General features: G+C 45.9%; 1 long non-coding RNA gene across 2 annotated transcripts; it reads right to left on the reverse strand.

Moving 5' to 3' along the window:
• Positions 1-489: 489 nt before the first annotated feature.
• On the reverse strand, positions 490-11,348 carry LOC107317301 (uncharacterized). Of its 2 annotated transcripts, XR_001556809.3 has the most exons (5): positions 10,905-11,348; positions 9,962-10,099; positions 5,230-5,389; positions 4,905-5,072; positions 699-1,509 (listed from the first exon to the last, which is right to left on the reverse strand). It is a non-coding gene; the product is annotated as an uncharacterized LOC107317301 (long non-coding RNA). The 2 variants fall into 2 exon arrangements; XR_014932969.1 differs by lacking the exons at positions 9,962-10,099; positions 10,905-11,348 and adding an exon at positions 490-667 and having other exon boundaries at positions 1,315-1,509; positions 5,230-5,366.
• Positions 11,349-13,857: the final 2,509 nt, after the last annotated feature.

Below are 13,857 nucleotides of genomic sequence, written 5' to 3' on the forward strand. Positions count from 1 at the left end.
GGAAGGAGCGCCACCTGCGGCCGGCCAATGGGGAGGGAGGAAGGGAAGGCGGGTATTAACCCCTTCCTGCCCGGGGCCGGCTGTGAGTGCGTGTGTGTGCACCAACAGCGCAGCGCTCAGTGCAGCCCGTTACCGGGTGTACAATACATTACAGCCTTAACTACAGCGGCTCTGTACTTGGGATGCAACCTTCCTTGTGCACAGCAGCCCCGCTGGGTTGGTGCAACGCTCTGCATCCTCACAGCACAGCTTGCAATATTGCAAGTGAATGCAAACAGCCTCACAGCTCCAAGCATTGCACACTAACAGCTCCAAGCATTGCACCCCAACAGCTCCATGCATTGCACACTAACAGCTCCAAGCACTGCACCATAACAGCTCCAAGCATTGCACACTCACAGCACCGAGCATCGCTAAACACACAAACCCCAACAAAACCAGGTGGTTCATCTGTGCTTTCAAGCTTTGCAGCAAGGGAATGAAAGGGGATTTTAAAAGTCTTCTTTTATTGTCTCAGAGTGTTTTCGAAGCAAGGTGCAAGTCTGGCCTGGTTGTCTCATGAAGCATCAGTGGGTGTGATCAGTGTTTGAAAGGTAGAATCCAAGGTGGAAAAATCCCTGTGTATGTGGCAGTAAGTCCTGCTTAAAAGATGAGGGCTCAGCACAACCTGGGAGAAGGGAAGAAAGGGAAGAGGGTGCCACAGTAGAGGAGCATTTTGCTTTTATTGCTAGAAACAATAGAAGCGTTAGATAGACTGGGCTGAAACAGGAGTAGTATTGGAAGTCCCTCAAGACAAACCCAATCCCTTTCACTTGAGAGACTGCAAGGAGTCCCTGCACCTCAGCAGCGTGCCAGTCAGCCTGAGCAGGTTTCCGTATCTTTGCTTTCCTTCCTGTCCCGTACGTCAGTATTAACCCAAATAAAGATATTCAACTCCTATCTGACTGCAGAGCAAAGGCAGTACATTGCACAGAGGCCCCACAGGTTCCTCCTATCGCTTGCTGAGGCTGTCAGCAGTCATGGCAATTTTTTTTCCCCTTTTATCAGCACAAGTCTTATCTGATTCACAGCACGGAAGTGCTTCATTCTTCAAGCCAGCTCCTTGTAAGCATGCTCAGTGCTTTTAAGAGAGGTCAGGCAGGCTGAGAGCTGACTGTGGGGCCTTTTACTTTGTGCATGGCTTTTATTTTCTTTCCCGGAGTAATTTAATCTTGACCCCAACTTGATGGTGAGACTGCCGAGGTTCTAGGGCTGCTTTCATGCCAAAGGCTACCAGCTCCTCTCCTGCTGCCAGGGGAGACCACCCAAACTCACCCAACCTTTGTTTGAAAGGACTGATTGATGCTGTTTGTACTCCGCGGCTGCAGGTTGAAACACTTCCTTACAGACATGACACGCTTCCTTCAGGGCAGCAGGCAGTCATTGCAGAACATGGAGCAGATTTATCTACCTGCTTTTGATCGGAAGGCGACCATGGCACAGCTTCGAGGCAGTAAATCCAGGAGACAACTGAAAGGAAATACAAATACACCTCTGTCAGTGATGGCTCTGGCAGCCCAAGGCAGTCTCTGCCCAGAAGCACTGTCATAAAACACACATGATCAGCCCCAACTTAGAGTTGGACTCAATGCTCCTCATGGGTCCCTTCCAACTTGGGATATTCTATGATTCTAACTGTGCAGAACAACAGCTTGTGTGCAACCTACTCCATTTCAGGTACATTCTTTGTATATTCAAGAATATTCACTCCTCATGCCAAGAAATGCTCTTCTTAACGAATGAATCCGTTCTAATTGAAAAGAGGTAAACAACGTTTTTTCTTAATGACTTTTTAACAAGAAGAATTTGGAAGAAGTTGGGGGAAAAAAATGGCCCATCTAAAACAGGACATGAAATAACAATTATTAACCCTATAGTATCAACAAGGGCCAGTAAGATCTGCACTATGTCCCTCTATATGCCTCCACAGGGTGTCAGTGTTTTTTCAGATTTGGGTCATTTCATGCTGGAATCAGACTCATGTCCTCAGCACCTTGAGGTTCAGTAGCCTGACCGTCCCTGTGCTCCCTTCTTCCTCCCATAGTCAGCATTAAAATGACATGTCTTAAAACAGGGAGACCAGAAAGACATTGTTATGTTGGTCTGGAGATGACTGGAGGGTTTCAGGGGCTTGAGACTTGCTCCAGGTTTGGTGGGTGGGATTCCTGCAGAGCAATAATCCTTCATCAGGGAATCCAAAGCTCCTTCCTCTGATGCTGGGTGGTAGGGTGGTAAGTAGTGTGCCTTTGGTCCTTCCATCCCTATTACCAGTCCTCAGGTTGTGCCAGTACTGTGCAGCTGCCCAGGCTGTTGTAAAGTGAACTGCAGAAATGACCTTGGTTAAAAGTAATCTGGCAAAGAAAAGGAGGTATATTTAACACAGATTAATTACTCTATCTAATTCACCATCCGGCTGCATAACCACTGTGGCAGCTGCATTGAGGTGCTGGCCACTCAGGTCAGCACAGCTGACAACGGTTGTGTTCCAACTAGGATCCAGCTCAAGCTCAAGCACAACAAGGTGGAAACCCAGATGCCCAAAGGTATCCGAGGGTCTGATTTCCCACAGGGCTCAAGGTTTCCACATTTCTCCTGCACAAGGAACCAGTGTACTGTTACTTTCCATTACAAACCTGTTGCAAGTCCTGTAAGCAGCCAAGCCCAGAGGCTGAGAGCAGAGACTTGGACTCCCCAGGGTCAGCATTCCTTCCCCAGCTCAGCATCTCTCAGCTCATGATGTTATGGTGAAGCAGAAGCTGGGCTGTGGGCTGGGCTGAGGGCCCGCTCAATGGCCAGCTTTCCTCACCATTGCCCACTTCAAGGGCTTTTCTATAGGATGACTGCCGCCTTCTGCTAAACTGTGATTGCTTTTTCAATCTGAAGGAAGCTGGAGGAGTTGGAATGTGCTGGTGGCAGGTGATGTAATGGGATAAGGATAGCGACCCGATGGAAGGCTGGGCTCTGGGACCTCTGCCAGCTGCTTCCAGAGGCAGAAAAGAAGGACATCTTTTCCAATGACAGCTCTCAAGGGGGAAGCCAGGAAGATCACATGCTCCAAAGAAGAGCATCTTCACCAGGACTCCACACACTGTGCTACGGGTTCATCCTGGGCGGGCCAAGACAGCAGGTTCTTTCTCCTTTCTCCTTCCCTTCCTGCAGCAGGCAGGCCACCAGCCTCACAGCCAGCCCCGCTCTTGTTTGAAGCTCCCTGGTGGTCTGCAGAACATTAAAATTTCTGGAACAGCTGCACTGAGTGATGGTAGAGAAGGGATATTGACTGGGACCACTGTAGCTATTTCTTGGTCTTTCAAAGAGAAACATCACGGCAGCTATTTAGCACGGCTTTGAAAATTCAAATATTGACAGAAGGAAGTTTTCCGGAGGACGCCAGCAGCGTTTGCAGCAACTAAAGCAGCAGAAACACACTGCAGTGTCAGATGTGGGCTGCAGCACAGACCAAACCCACAAGGCTCCACGCTGGCAGAACTACAGCTGAGCACCAGCAGCACTGCACCTTTCTGTTTGACTGCGCTGGAGAAAGGGGTGCTGAGGGCAGGAGAATGGAAGGGAAAGACTAAAACAACCCTGAGGAACTACAATTGCATTTGCCAAACGTTGCTTTTTACTGGGAAAGGGAGAGAGTGACTTCACTTTTTACCTCGCTTTCCCCACTTCCCCTGCCCCATGCAGACAGATGTGGCTTTGCAAGAAAATTAATTACAGATGGAGGCTAAAAAAAAGGGGGGAAAAACACCCTCCACCACAAGGCTTTTTCCTCTGCAGACTGGAGGATGGATGGGGCGGCCTGGGAAAAGTGGCAGATGGAAAAGCCATTACAGATGTGAGGTTTGGAGAATAAGGCTGAGGGACAATTTGAGAGCTGTAAATTTTAATTTGGGGGGTATAAATGCATTGCTTAGCAACAAGAAACAAATAGGAAGCAAGAAGCCTCGGGAGAGAAATGCTTAAATATTTTAGAATCCCTATTTGAGGTGAAGACTGCATTACCAGAGACCTGAGGAGCTGCTATTCTCAACTGCTAATGGAGTGGAGTCAGGAGAGAAAGAAAACATGGGCTTCAATCTCGTTTCCATACAGAAGTGAATTTAACTTACTTTGGGAAAGGAAAACAGCATTGTTTGGTCCCATCCTAGTCATATGCAGCACATACCTGACCAGGCCAGGACACAAGGTCATCTTTAAGTATTTTGCTACCAAGGAAAGACTTCTTGCAACGCATCCCGTGCTTTGCAGGGAGGCTGCTTTACAGGGCTGTGCAATCATTGCTACCATATGTCTGACCCTCACTGCACGGTCTAATGCCTCTTTATGCTCATGCATAAATCTTCGCCTAGAATTCCTGACATCTCAAAGGATGGTGGGGGCCTCCATCTCCAGGGAGAGGAGGAGAAGGGTGAAAAAGAACAGATCACCTGGAAGCAAACACCGAATGTTTTACTCTGTTTCTTTACAGTGAAAAGATGAGGACAAAGAGGAAGGGGAAAAGAAAGACATGGCCAGCTCTGGAGGTCAATTGTTACTGCTTTTGTCTTTGGTTGTTGTTAATCCACTGATACTCCATAAACACGAAGACGAGTAAAGCACAAAGCTTCTAAATGAACCCAGGACCAAAGCTTTAGCTCTGCAGCAAAAAGGGAACTCACTGAGGATTAAAAAAGGAATGTGTAAAAAACCAAAACTCCCTTACAAAATTATTGTTCTTTTAATAGCATGAAAAAAACAACACCCAACCAGTTGTTCAAGGACATACATGTGTACATTTATATTCAAAGAAGTAACCAAATGATCAGAGCCAACATCAGGTAGTTCTTTGCCTCAGTGCAGAGCCCTACTCCATCACATACCTCAGGGCTGTGCCGACCTGGTAGGAGCACGCTCTGATCCCCTCCTGTGCTGCTGGATGTGACATCACTGTGGCTTTCGTGAGGGAGGTCCGCACTGGTGGAGCTCTGACATAAGCCAGACGTTCCCATTCAGTGTTGCTGCTCCAGCTAGATGGGAAAACTCCAGTCCTGGAGGAAAAAAAAACAGTCCACAAACCCAACCAAACAAGAACTCTTGGAATAACCAAATCCCAAAGGCCTGCAAGGGTTAAAAATTGGGAGGGAAATTTATTGGTAGCTTAGAAATTCAGGCCAATGAAAACAGCTGTTTGGATGCAGGTATTACCTTCAAAATTAATGAAAAACTAGAAGCACAATGGACACTTCTTGTTCAATGGTCAGAAATCCAGACAGCACTGAGAGAAGGCACTCTGACACAGGGCAGAGAAGCTCATTACTCACACAGTAATGCCTCATCTGGAGGAGTGGAAGAGTTTTCTAATTACCTAGAAAGGGAAGACAAAGAACCCAATATCAAATGCAGCTAAAAACTGTGCCTAGAAATGCATTTGTCATCTTTAGGATGCTAAATCAGCCAGCTCAGGGTTTAAAAAGATAATAAAATAGAACCACAAAACTCGGGACATTTGGATATCATTTATTCCACTTAAAGGCAGAGCAAGGCCTGGAGGGCTCCTCAGGTCACTGCGTCCCACCCATACAGCCACCCTGGCATCAAAGTTCCCTATAGAAGTGCACTTTGCTTTGTCTGCCATTTGGAAAAGGTGAGGGACAACATGAGGTCATTCAAAACAGCGACTGTGAGTAACTCCTGCCATAAATACCAACAGATTTTGAAGATGTTAAAAACTCACAGGCTAAAGCTGCCTTTGAAAGATGAGGGAAATAAGTGCTTCTGTATGGAACCTCAGTGTTTTTCTAAGCAGCACCACATCAGCTGAAACAACTCCATGCAAATAGACCCAACAGGATTCAAAGAACCAGCTCCAGCTGTGGTTAAACTTCCAGCATTCAGGGATGCTCAGACTGCCATTTTGCAGCGTGCTGCAGTGATGGGCTACACCAGAAAGCAGCATCTACAGCAGAGTAACCAATCACCTGCCCCAAAGCCAGCACTAAGTCATTCTTGGAAGACAGGCTTTTGGGAAACAGATTGATGCTTGTCCAAAAGAGTCATGTAACAAAAGCTTGTCTAGGAAAGACTTCAGAAGGATAATTTTAGCTTGGTTTGGAATGGGAGCAGAGGCTTACTGTGTACTGGAGGTACATGGGGCTTGGAGAACATAAGGGCTTTGTGTCTTTCATGTTCTCCATCCCCACTCTTTTTTGGGTGAGTGGGAAAAGGTATGTGCATGTTTTTTGAAGGGCACTGCTGGTGTTCTATGTTCTCCCTTGAAAAGTGAGGGCTGGATTTGTTATAGCAATAATACCATGGAAAGACCAGCTGGGAGAGAAAGCAGAAAGAGTAAGGAGATGTGCACAGCCATTGACTTCCCCACAGGACATCTAGATAGCTCCTTTCCTTCCTACCTGAGCTCCTTCCAGCACAACTATTGATAGACACTTCTTTCCTCCACTGTCCTGCACAAATCACAGAACCATAGAATGGCCTGGGTTGAAAATGACCACAATGCTCATCTGGTTCTAGCCTCCTGCTGTGTGCAGGGTCATCAACCACCAGACCAGGCTGCCCAGAGCCACATCCAGCCTGGCCTTGAATGCCTGCAGGGATGGGGCATCCACAGCCTCCTTGGGCAAGGAGCTTTTCTTTTGCTTTACAAACCAAAGGGACAGCTTTCCAGTCCCTGAATTAAAGACCAGGTTAACAAATCATGCATTTATCTCATTTAAAACACAGTGAATTGGAGAAGCATAAAACTCCTGCTGCAAAAGAAACCAAAAAACCACTCGACCAACCAACACCAGAAGATGACCTTAATAAAAAGCCTCTCGCAGCATCCAGTGTTTTTCCTACGATCAGTTAGAACCAGCTGACAAGATGGTAAACATGAGCCTGAAACCAAGGGCCCCATCCAAGCACAGACTCCCCGCTGCTGCTCATGCTAATAGCCTGACCTGGAGGTAATGTCAGCGGGAGCACTGTACAGAGCTCCCTCAGATAGCCTGGATTTCCAGGGTGGAAGAGGCAGGAAAACTTAGTGTATAAGATCCTAATACAAAAAACGTCAAAGGGCCCATTGCCAGAATTCATATGGGTCTTCACTGTGCAATTCAAGGATGCAATAAGAACACAAAACACTTCTCATACCACCTTTGCCATAGGCATAGCAAGGAATGAGCTTTATTTGGTTGGATTCCTTCCTGCACCAAGGTAGGAACTCCTACCAAACCCCATGCACTTGCAGCCAAAGTTATGCCTCTGTCCAATGAAACAACACAGGTCGCTTGACCCAGGGTGTTAACAAAGGAAAAAGCCCTCAGAACTTCCCCACATTCCTGAGTGAAAACAGTCTGCTAAAAACTGCGCTCGAATGAAGCAGCGCTATAGTGCGGAAACTGAAATCGCATCAGATATTCCACTGGAAAACAGAAGGAGCAGCTTCTGCAAAGTGCAAGACGGCACTGCTGCTCTTGGAGAGCAAAGGGGAGCGAGCAGCCAAGGGGCCGGACAGTCTTCCCTGCCAAACAAGAACAACTTCTGATGCTGCTGGAACTGCCACTGCTGCTCTGTCACCCTGTGTTTGATACGTACTTCAAGCAGAGGAGACAGATTTGGGGCAATAACATGGGAAAGGGAGTCAGCAGAGATAGGGAAAGGGGCTGCTCTGTTCCCCAGGCTCTGCCTACCCCTGTTCCCTGTGAAAAGGCTCCTTCAGCCAGGCATATCTGTCAGCCGCCAATCTGCCCTGCAAGATGATGCCCTTTGATTTTATTCATTCCTGCCGGAGGTTTTGCTTAAATATAAACAGCGCAGCATTTCAGCGGGAGTTAAAAAAAAAATACAAGTAAAAAAATAAAAAATAAGAAATTCCCCAAACCTCCAGGCACATTTTAAAGCGCATTTCAAAAGACACAACAGTTAACAGCTTCATGCATACCACGGCTGCAGTGATTTGGAGCAAAGTAGGGAACGCTGAATGCATTAGTATTTTGTTTTAAAACAGGGCCTATAGGCTTCTCTCTCAAGGCAAGGGCCCTCCACCACACTGACGTCTCCCTTTCCAGGCCACATCCTTTGCTAACTCCTCTGTCTGCTTCACGTGCCCAGCAGCTGGACTCCAGGAGAGCAGAGGCTGCTGTGAGGTTCCCAAGGCTCTGGGAATGCAAGCATTAGGATTTACAACCAGTAGGTGAAGAACAACCCAAGAGGTGCTTTACTGCCATGAGGGACTGCACAAAAGAAGCCACAGGGTACTTTGCCTATCGTTTGGTGGTGTTTCTTCCTATTGGCAGCAGTCTTTGGTTATTGCTTTGTTTTTCTTTCCCCTCCCACTCATCTTTCATCTCACAGCTTCTGACGCTGACTTAATTGCGACGCACTGAACGTTGGAAAGATACCCACACAAAGGCTAAACACGGCAGCAGCTAAAGCTCCTGACAAAGACAGGCCAAGATTCGACTCTAGCACTTTATCCCAAGTGCGCAAACAAAACAAAATCCCTGTCCTGAACTTCAGGGCTCCCAGCAACCCAGAACCAAGAGCTCTCAGCTCAGTAGCACCTCATTTAGGTTCTGCCCTGCCAGCACAAGGCCTGCATTGAGACTAAACAGGAACCAGAGACGGAGCCCTTCGGTTGACCAACACACAGCTGGCAGCCCCACCCTTCTGTAAGATCACACAATTTGAAGTCAGTACTTTTATTTTTACTTTTTAAACTTAAATGAGAAGTTTTCCTGTTCAGACATTCACGTTTCTAGTGGGGCTTTGGGCAGTCTGCTCTGGTGGTGGGCAAACCTGCTCATGGAGGGGGACTGGAGCTGGGTGTGCTTTAAGGTCCATTCCAACCCAAACCATTCTGCTATTCTACAATCGTGTTTCTTCTGTTCAAGAAAGGTTTGCTGCCTTTGTCTCCACAATCCTCTCTACCCAGCAGTAACAGCAGACTGCTCTGATGGCTCTTTCACACAGACATCCACATTCTTGTTTTCTGCTTTGAAACAAGGCCAAAGGATGAACAACTTTTTCTTTTGTAAGCACATGGCTTTAACAGTGCATTCCTACGTGTGATGAACAGTAACATCTTGGTTTCCTGACTCTTTTGATGTGAAAGATGGGTCAAGATAATCAACAGCATGTGGAAGCTATACGTATACGTATACATTGTATCCTTAAGCTTTTAGCATTTCTCAAGTGCTGTCCACAAAGGAAGCACAGTCTTGCACTGTGAATGGCACATGTACTCTCTGAAAGACAAAGCAATGGGATATACAGATGTTTTACTCTTTGTAGCACTATTAAGTGGGACCCAGGTGCTGTAAATCAATCTGTAATGCTCATTAATGCACCCCTTCAGCACTCTGTGCAGTTCACAGGGGCAGAGAGCTCAGCCTCTGCACAGATGATGCAGATGGCACGTATGACCCTGGCAACTCAGCACAGTTCAAGCAGGGATCTCTTTGTAACAGACTTCAAGACTCGTGTCTATAAAATGAACCCACCTTCTGAACTGACAATGACCACAAACCATTGCTCCTGCTTTTAAGTTTAAAAATAAAAGTTAAAAATCCCATCTCCAGCAAGAATGTCTCATATATGAAAATTCTTATTCAGCTTTTCTGGAGTCTGCACTGTTTAGAGTGAATATTCAACCCCATACATGAGCTGTAAGTGACCAATTAAGCCCAAGGAAACATTTGCCTTGTAAGCCCATTTCTTGAAAGCAATGGCCCCACCATTACTTTTCTATTTTCTCCTTTGTTTTGCACTGCCTTCTTTGACCTTCCAATCATATTAACTCTCTACTTAGAATCCTTCCTATTACCAGATTGTTTAAAAGAAATGCCTGTACTTTTAGGCAGTAAAACATGGAAAACTCTGAAGGACAGAAAACTGCAGCCCAGCGTAAATCATGACGGGGTGCTGATAATAAACCAACCTTATTCAGGCCAGATAAAGCAGCAAATCCTCATGTAACACACCAAATAATTTATCCTCAGCCAGAACAACACTTAGTCTGAAATTCAAACATACATGGAGGCTGCCAAGTCTCCGTACTTGAATGATCTCATAGACTCTGGAAAAAAAAAAAGAAAGAGAAACAAAACATTTTACCAGGCTGGCTGAATACACAGGGGCAAAGAAAGATCGACTCGAAAGCATTTCAGAGGTTTGGGTCTTCATGCAGATCTTTAGACAAGCTGCAGGAAAAAAATATGAACACAAAGTCGGAGAAAAATAGAGGACCTAAAGCAAAACCTCCTTTAAATTTCCTTGCTTACAATAATGCTGTCAGTGAGGAACAATCTTCCCTCACTATCCATTTCTTTTCTCTTCTGAACTCACACCAAGCATGGCTCGTACTCATTTCACAAACAAGGATGAGACGTGTAATGGAATATAACCACTCTTAGAGAAGTTCAAGTGTAAGGGCAGAAACGTTTTCCCCTGAAATATCTCAAAAACAGATCAGTTTTCATCTATTGTGTCTAGCTCTCTTGCTGTCTGTAGGACATTGCTTAGTTAGAGGGGAAAGCAGAAGAGAAGGGACTGAGCAATGGGAGACAACATGGATCCAAGTGAACAAGAGGACATTGATGGACACACTGCTACCATGAAGAAAATGGTGTGCAACCCAGCTGGCCGGTGCAGAGCACTGAGCACAGATAGTTACTGAGCTCAGCTTCGTTCCCAGCTGTGTACACTGGACCCGATCCTCTACTTGGGTAAATTTCCACAGTTCAATCAGTCTATGAACGATGGCACTTTGTACCAGCTGGAGACTGGCTACCTTTAGGCTTTCTGAAAACACTGCGGTACCTTTCAGCATGCAGCTGCACACACGAAGCCAACATCAGGAGAGCACACAAGCTATGTCTTACCACGCTCGGATGGCACAAAGGCGAGCAGAAGTCACAGGTTGAAATAGCGACTGATAGATCTGGATTCCTCCCTTGCCAGATGCTGGGTTGGGATGGGCTGCGTTTCCAAACACGCTGCATACTCAAACTCCCAGTTGACAAGAGAGACTCAAGCGGTCCATTATGCCACTGAAAATTATGTCCCTTGCAGCGTTAAGCCAGGCACCAAATATGCATAACCTATCTTAAAAAAAACAGGCATAAGTCACTCGCTTCACCTCAGAACGAGCGCATGAACTGCACAACACAGGGGACATTAAGATAGCTTCTGTTTTTTTTTAAGCCTTACATACAGTTATCTACAGTTTAACAGCACAGTGAAGTACAAGGAGTAATGAGGAGAGTCACATCAGCTGCAAGGTTGGAATCTCCATCTCAGCATCCCTCACACTCCTGCTTCTCTCTGCGGTGCTCCCAGACACCGAGGGCGTCTCACAGCACTCACCAATGGGAAAGAAGCAGTTTTGGTGCCACGTGTGGGGATCAGCCAGCATAGCTGGGTCCGCATGGACTGCAGCACCCTGCTGCACACCTGCAGGTAGTTCACACTGGAATCTCTCTCCCTGGTCCTCTCTGCATAAATCAAGCAGCAGGGAGGCTCAGAAACATGACGAATACGTTGGCTAGAATATCTCCTGCTGTAAAGACACAGGGAGGAAGGGGGATACTAAACTAACCTTGCCTTGGATGGAAAAGCAGCTGGAATTTAATGTTCTTGGAAGCCAGCCCTGGCTGTTCAGGCGCGGATCTGCCAGGGAAGTCCCCAGCGGAGGCATTGCTCATTCTCCTAAACTAAAATGTCAAGAGAAAACACTGGAAATCATTAAGCACTCCGTTCAGCATTTCTTGAGCCATCTCAGGCAGGGGGTGGGGAAAAAAGCCTCAGCCGCAAACAACACCGAAACAAATTCTCAGTGTTAATACAAAACAGAGGGGAGAGCACCAGAAATCCAAAGCAGGATTTCACTTAACCTTGTCCATCTCAAGTGACATAATACCAAGCCAACCTTGGAAAAAGAAATGAGAAGGAAGAGAGTGGAAGTACAGAGCAGAAAGCAGAATGCACCTCTCCCTCCCAGCACTTCACCAGCACAGTGCCTTCTGAATTACTTGTAAAGCATTTGGCAGCATCTTTTGGATGAAGGCTGTATTGAAGGAGGGAGAAAAAAAAAGACCTGAACTTCAGAGAAGTGTTAAATAATGAGGAATCAACTGAGTGCTGTGCAGCAGCCAAACTTGATTTTTTAAGCTCAGATTAGCAACATTTCTTGTGCTGGAAACCACAGCTAGAAGCATTTTCCTTAGTGGCTTCACCGTGGACCACTGCACAAAGCACCGAGTCTGATGGTAACAGAAAAACGGACTTCTCCCTGAATACTTGGAGAGGTGTTTGAAGACTTCTTGCAGGGAACACAGAAGGGTACATTTGAAACAGGCAAAAAGAAGGGTGCCTCTCGCCTGCTCTTTGAAGACAGAACACATGGTGTGAGTGCACTGAGCAGCTCCTACTGAGCATCCAATGGGGCTGAGAGGATGAAGCGCAGAAGAGCAGCTCTGGGTACCCTGGCACAGAAAGGGGAGGGAACAAGAGAAACAGAAGACTGAGATAACAAGGGAGATTTCCCAGGATTGTGGGTAACACGTTCCATAGATATCACTTCAAGAAATAACATTAAAAATAAATAAATCAACACAATTAGAAGCAGCCTTCCCAGAGGTTTCCAAGAAGAAAGAATCCATGTTGATTCCAACACCTAGCACTGTACGTTGGATTTAAATGGGCAGCATTGAAATAAACCACACACGCGAAAGGTTTTATCTTCCCACAGGCTGACTGGTATAGCAATTTGCATCTGAAGCACCTCACCAAGACAAACGTATTTCTCAGGGATTTCCTGTCAAGAAGTCACTGTAACACAAACATCTTAACTGGGAGAAAAGAAGGCTCACCAGTGACATCAGCAGAACACTATTTCCATTTAAAATGGAGAGCGTGGCAACTTCAGGTTTAATGGAAATTAAAGCGTGCTGGCGCTGTCAACTAAACGTTAAGGCACTTGAGAGGTTTGTTTAATTTTTAAACAGTAACGCTCCTGAATGGGATGGACTGTCAGTGCTATTACAGATCCAGCCCTGCTTTCCATGTGTGCTAATGGAACCCTTATGGCTCTTGATTCACATGACTTCAGTTTGCGTTACCACAATAAACGTGTTACGACTTCAAATCCTCAACATGATCTTTTAGGAAAAAACTAATAATATATATATATATATATTTCCATAGCTGATAATTAGCCATGCACCAAATGCCTGTTTACCAGCTCTGATCAATCTCTCAGTGCAAAGAAACCAGATTCCACCTTTGGAAAAGCTGCTGAAATTCGTGTTTTCTGAGTAGTCCAGATCCTTACAATTTAAGATGAGGTAAGCAAAGGCCTGGAGTTCTTTGAAAGCTCGAATTCTTTAATGTGCAGACATCTCAGCTTGAAAATTCACATCCTAAAAACTCGTATTTCAATAGAATGCATAACCTAAGAAAGATCTGGGCTACCCTATGAGCTCCCAATTAGGGGCAGGGCTCAGTAAGAGTTCTAGCCAGGCATCTCTCTCCTTTTGGTGCAGTCGAACTCAGTGCTTCTTACACACTAGGACTATCACGATAATTCAATTAAAAAACACTTTTTGAAGTTCACATTTCCTTCAATATTTAACAGTCTCTGAGACTGCTCCTAAAAGAATACTGCACGGAAGAGATTTCCTACATAGCTAAGTGCCATCTCTTGGGACTGCTTGCCTATTTATAGCTTCTTTCATGATCTGATTAAGCCCCACAGAAAGCCCATCCCCACACTTCCCTTGAGAAGCTCCAAGAGGAGATTTCCCTTTCCCTGATGGCATGGAACATCTTTTATTC

This window comes from Coturnix japonica, chromosome 11 (assembly GCF_054131305.1).
Source record: "Coturnix japonica strain WE chromosome 11, WE-NBRP24, whole genome shotgun sequence".
Lineage (NCBI taxonomy): Eukaryota > Metazoa > Chordata > Aves > Galliformes > Phasianidae > Coturnix > Coturnix japonica.